Source organism: Trichomycterus rosablanca, chromosome 15 (assembly GCF_030014385.1).
Source record: "Trichomycterus rosablanca isolate fTriRos1 chromosome 15, fTriRos1.hap1, whole genome shotgun sequence".
Taxonomy (NCBI): Eukaryota; Metazoa; Chordata; class Actinopteri; order Siluriformes; family Trichomycteridae; genus Trichomycterus; species Trichomycterus rosablanca.
This window is the reverse complement of record NC_086002.1, coordinates 29,927,680-29,933,679: the sequence shown is the minus strand read 5'-3', so window position 1 is coordinate 29,933,679 and position 6,000 is coordinate 29,927,680. Positions and strand designations below refer to the sequence as shown.

Here is a 6,000-nt window from a genome sequence, read left to right as displayed (position 1 = left end):
TATTAACATGAATGAGGTGTAAGTCTGGCCCTCCTTATTGTTCAAACACAATAACTACTTTCCAAACTTCTTTAGTTGGCTCCTTAACTCTAGGTCTTAATTCAGACTTACTCCTTTAACTGTGTCTATGGACTCATTACTACTGCTAAAGTCTGATCTTCGTCTCACTTGTTTTTTCCTGACTTCCTCCCAGAACATTTCGTCGTTATCATCCAAATCCTCATGATCCCATATATAACCATCTGATTCCTCATTATCCATTATCCACTTTACATTCACTGTACAGTTGTATTAGTGTAATTCAAACCTTCCGTGTTTACTCTGCTGAATCGGCTCTCTCCAAACTCTCTTGCCCTCCAACCAGCCTGGGGGCATGGCACAAAGGAGCTCATTATGACAGTTGTAACTTATTATCACTTGATCAACCATAAGATTAGATTCAGAGGTGCACAAAATTTTGGACAGGACTGTATTAGAGAATAGCAGCTATTTTCTGTCAGAACGTGAAGCAGAATTCAGGTGGGTTAGGAAAATGGATATGTTAGTTTGAGTGCAGCGTTTACTTGTAGACTAATAGTGTAAAAGAAAGAAAAAAGATGGTATTTCTGTTCCTCATTAATAACACATGAAGGTCGTTTAATCTTATTCACACACAAAAATATCAATTTCATTACCGTCTGATTCAGTATGTTTAACTGTTTACAAACTAAACTCCCCTCTAGTGTAGATTCAGGTTGTACACGGGACTTTGAACTCTGGACTATTAGGTGGAGCAGTTGAAGGCGGCATTAAAATCGAGTTAAAGTGAAAGTGAGCTCTACAGTTAGTCTGGAGAGAAACGTAAAGAAGGTTTGGAGATAATCACGGTGAGTAACTGAATATAAAACTGTAATATGTAAATGTTATTCATTTGTACTTAATGGAAAAATATTTCGAATTTATTGTTTATTACCTGATATTTTTTCTGTACGGGAACTGTCTGGAAATACAGGTCACATTTAACGTTGTCATTTGGGCTCAGTCCACACCAACACAGCTATTTTTAATCTTTTATTTTCTCTACTGTGTTTTTCTGTCATCCACACAAACTCACAAACCCACACAACACAACATCAATAATATACATAAAACATAAAAAATTAAATAATAAACATGTATGAGAGTATTGCATTAAGAGTTTAAACTTTACAGAAGAAAGGTTGAAATGAGCTTCTTCAGATGAACATTTTTATGTGTGTGAATATTTTTACTCTACTGTGTCCACTCTACTGTATGTATGATTATAAAGAAACCACCAGCTAGAACGTGAATAGAAAGCTAACACTTACTTTGATGAGAGTAAGATTGTTATTATTATTGTTATTATTATTAAAATAATTATTACTTATATTATTAATAATAATAATAATAATAAATTTAATTTGTAACGCACTTTACATTTGGTACAAATCTCAAAGTGCCATAAGATAAAAGACATCACTACAAAAAAAAAAGCAATAAAAATAAATAATAATTATAATAAAAAAAATAGCCACACTCACTCACTCACATTAATTAAAAATTACTCGTAAGTTCTGCTAAAAGGAAAGGTTTTGAGTCTCTTTTTAAAAGTACCAACCATCTATGTAGCCCTCAAATGGTCAGGGAGGGCATTCCAAAGGCGGGGGGCAGCAGAACAGAAGGCCCGATCACCCATGGTACTGAGCTTGGTTCTGAGTTCAGAGTCACGAGTACAATGGGAATCTACACCAGAGAGGATTTTTGTTTTCTTTTCAACAGTTAGACAATAATTAGACAATCATCTGTTGATTCTCCTGCTCTGTGTCAGAGCTGTAGAGAGAGAGAGAGAGTTGCGACACTCCTTGATCTCGCCGTCACACGGTCACGTGGTTCATGTAACCCTCCAATAGTTCCAAACAAACCCGGCGCTGTCATGTTCTCATATGGGACCGGCAGCAGTGAATGAAATATTAAACACTAAATAATAAACATTTGTACAGTTTCTGGGTATTTTCACCTGCCTTTACATTTACTGCATCTGCTTTAATGTCAGTTTGGTATATGAAGTGGAAGATTGATGTTTATAATGACTTGTTAATAGGTCGTTCTTGTTAACACACAGTGCATTATATTAGCATACATTACATAATGCAATGTCATTAAATAGTAGAGACAATATACAGTACAGAGATTAAAGAGCTTTTTTTTTTGTTTTTTTGCATAAACTAACCTCCCTTCACTTTCCTGAGGATTCATAATAATAATCATTTTGGCTAAGCACCAAGCCATGTGGCTGGATTCATAAGGTTTACCTGCACTGAATGAACTTTCATAAACACACTACCGTACCATTAACATTATAGTGCAGGTACATTAATTAATTCATGTCTTATTTCATGAGTGATTAATAATTGATTCCTACATGTAATACATTAATGAATTAATTATGAATATGAATATAAGTTCATTTTGTCTAATGTAAGTGGTGGACAAGGTACACAAACCATGTAGCTGAGTTAAAGTGAAGATATCCAAGGTAAAACATTAGTAAAATATTACTCCAGTAAAAGTAGTAGTAAAAGTAAAAATACTCTTTACCTCCACTTGAGTAAAAGTACTAAAGTATTTACCTTCAAATGTATGAAAGTAAAAGTAGCATGATTTATTATGGCTCTAACGTTTTATGATCATTTCTGTAACAAGACTCTTGATTAATCAACTCATTTTAGGCGAAAAGACTAGTGGTATCAATTAATCTGACACAATTTTTTAAATTCTCTGTATTTTCTGAGATATGTGTTCACAAAGCAGGATTTCTCCATGTAACTTAGGTCTAATGTAAAATCTGCTCATTGAGAAAAGAGTTAACCCTTGCTCAACCACACAGCCTTGATATTTTAAGACCCTGACATACAGTACAACAAAAGCATGTATCATGACAATATCAACAAATGGCAATGTTCTGCCTGGTTGATGAGATCACAACATGAAAAGGGAGACTGACACATTTAGGTTTTAAATATAGGGATTTATTGAAGGACTTCAATGTTGACAATGTAAGAGGAAACAACAGGACGACAAAATGGTGAAGTGTGAGCAAAAATGCATGTGTGCAAATTTTTAATATTTACACTGACTAAATAAAATACAATTAGCACTTGTCTCAGAGCAGCTTCTCTCACTGTGTCCTCACTTGTTTTTCCTCAGAAGTTGTCTAAAACCAGCAAGCTAGCACGCAAATGTCAGGTTACCCAAATCTATTTTCATTCATTTTATCACAACCATGCACTAAAACGGCAGTAGTGCAGCTGACATTAACTGTCAATATACAGTGGGGAAAATAAGTATTTGATACACTGACGATTTTGCAAGTTTTCCCACTTACGAAGAATGGAGAGGCCTGTAATTTTTATCGTAGGCACACCTTAACTGTGAGAGACAGAATCTAAAAAAACAAAACAAAAAAAATAACAGATAATCACATTGTATGATTTTTAAATAATTAATTTGCATTTTGTTTCATGAAATAAGTATTTGATCACCTACCAACCAGCAAGAATTCAGGCTCTCACAGACCTGTTAGTTTTTCTTTAAGAAGCCCTCCTATTCTGCACTCATTACCTGTATTAATTGCACCTGTTTGAACTCGTAACCTGTATAAAAGACACCTGTCCACACACTCAATCAATCACACTCCAACCTCTTCACCATGGCCAAGACCAAAGAGCTGTCTAAGGACACCAGGGACAAAATTGTAGACCTGGACAAGGCTGGGATGGGCTCAAAGATTACTGTTAGTAACACACTACGCCGCCATAGATTAAAATCCTACAGGGCACGCAAGGTCCCCCTGCTCACGCCAGCACATGTCCAGGCCCGTTTAAAGATCACCAATGACCATCTGGATGATCCAGAGGAGGCATGGGAGATGGTCATGTGGTCAGATGAGACCAAAATAGAGCTTTTTGGTATCAACTCCACTCGCCATGTTTGGAGAAAGAAGATGGATGAGTACAACCGTGAAGCATGGGGTGGAAACATCATACTTTGGGGGTGCTTTTCTGTGAAGGGGACAGGACGACTGCACCATATTGAAGGGAGGATGGATGGAGTCATGTATAGCGAGATTTTGTCCAACAACCTCCTTCCCTCAGTAAGAGCATTGAAGATGGATCGTGGCTGGGTCTTCCAGCATGACAATGACCTGAAACACACAGCCAGGGCAACTAAGGAGTGCCTCCGTAAGGTCCTGGAGTGTCTCCAGACCTGAACCCCATAGAAAATCTTTGGAGGAAGCTGAAACTCAATGTTGCCCAGCGACAGCCCCGAAACCTGAAAGATCTGTATGGAGGAGTGGGCCAAAATCCCTGCTGCAGTGTGTGCAAACTTGGTCAAGAACTACAGGAAACGTCTGACCTCTGTAAAGGTTTCTGTACCAAATATTCAGTTCTGTTTTTCCATTGTATCAAATCAAATACTTATTTCATGCAAGAAAATGCAAATTAATTGTTTAAAAATTATACAATGTGATTATCTGGATTTTTTTGTAGATTCTGTCTTTCACAGTTGAAGTGTCCCTACGATAAAAATTACAGGCCTCTCCATTCTTTGTAGGTGGGAAAACGTGCAAAATCGTCAGTGTATCAAATACTTATTTTCCTCACTGTAAACCAGTTGATAACCAGAACAATTTAAAATGTAACTTTACCCTACGTCAACAATCTCGATAGCTAGCTAACTGACTAAGCTAAATTCAGTCATACCTTTTAAATGAGATAAACATGTAACATTTAGTGCTGAGGAAATGCTAAACAATAACAGGATTAAGTATATTAATGACAATGCAACATAGCGCTGAAAATGCTTGCTAAGTAGTGGAAATGAATGTGGCTCTATGCAAGGACGGATTAAGGATAGTCTGGGCCCCTGGGCAAAGAGTTTTTCATCCATTTTCATAAGGGGCCCAAAAGCATGGCTAGGGCCCCCAAAAGCATGGCTAGGGCCCAAAAGCATGGCTAGGGGCCCCAAAAGCATGGCTAGGGCCCCCAAGAGGCCCTGGGGTCAAAGTCCCTAATAGTCAGAGGATCCTTAAAATGGAGGGCCCTCGGAAATAAAAATATATTGTATCATAAATGTTGATAGGCATCGCAAAATGTTTTGGGCCAGGGCCCCCCCGGGGCCCCCTGACCTCAAGGGCCCCTGGGCGCTGGCCCCACTGGCCCGGTCAGTAATCCAGCCATGGCTCTATGGGTTGAAAGTGAATGTTTGGAACTTTTCAGAGCTCCACAACATGGAAGCTGCACAGAAAAATGTCCCGCCCTCTTTACAACGGTTCCCTATGGGAGTGTCGCCACTCTGTTCTCTCTACCGCTCTGCTCAGCCCAAACCAGTGTTGCCAACTTAGCAACTTTTATCTAACTTTTATCTATTTTTTAACTTTTTAGTTAGTGTTCAGACCCCTCTAGCGACTCTTAAAAAAAAAAAAAAAAAAAAGCGAATACCCAGCTAGCACGATAGATCTGGGCCGATTCCGGCTCAGGTTCGACAGTGTCGGCTGTCTGTCGGCTCGGAACCCCGCATCTGACTCAAATATGGCTGCATGTTGGCATGTTTTAGCACCATGCACTGATCAGAGATGTTTTTTTAAATTAAAGAGTGATTAATATAGCAAGCTTGTAATCCTCCTTCAACACTGGAATAATCATCAGTCATTTAGGAAATTAGGTAAAATGAGGTAAAGGGGCATTGATAGCTTTTTTCTCTGCATTTCATGATTTTGAAGTTTCTCCTTCAATCCGTGTTCCTTCTTATGATCCAAATTAAAACCATCTAAACATAAAATGATTAAAACCCTAGCTATCACTTTTGTGATACAGTTGCAGCTGTGCACATTTTGGCAAGCTGAACTATGCAAAAGACCATAAAACATTTAAGAAATATGGATGAGTTGTTTTATTATAGGACATGCATTTTTTATATAATTTTACTATGTGTGCAAAA

The 6,000-nt window shown here is 37.9% G+C and overlaps 1 protein-coding gene across 1 annotated transcript in view; it reads left to right on the top strand.

The window, feature by feature from the left end:
• Window positions 1–758: 758 nt before the first annotated feature.
• LOC134328789 (NACHT, LRR and PYD domains-containing protein 14-like) overlaps window positions 759–6,000 on the top strand; it is a 42,964-nt gene continuing 37,722 nt past the window's right edge. Inside the window, exon 1 of the transcript XR_010014753.1 lies at window positions 759–866. The gene's annotated coding sequence lies outside the window, so the exon portion shown is untranslated. The remainder of the gene's footprint in view (window positions 867–6,000) is intronic.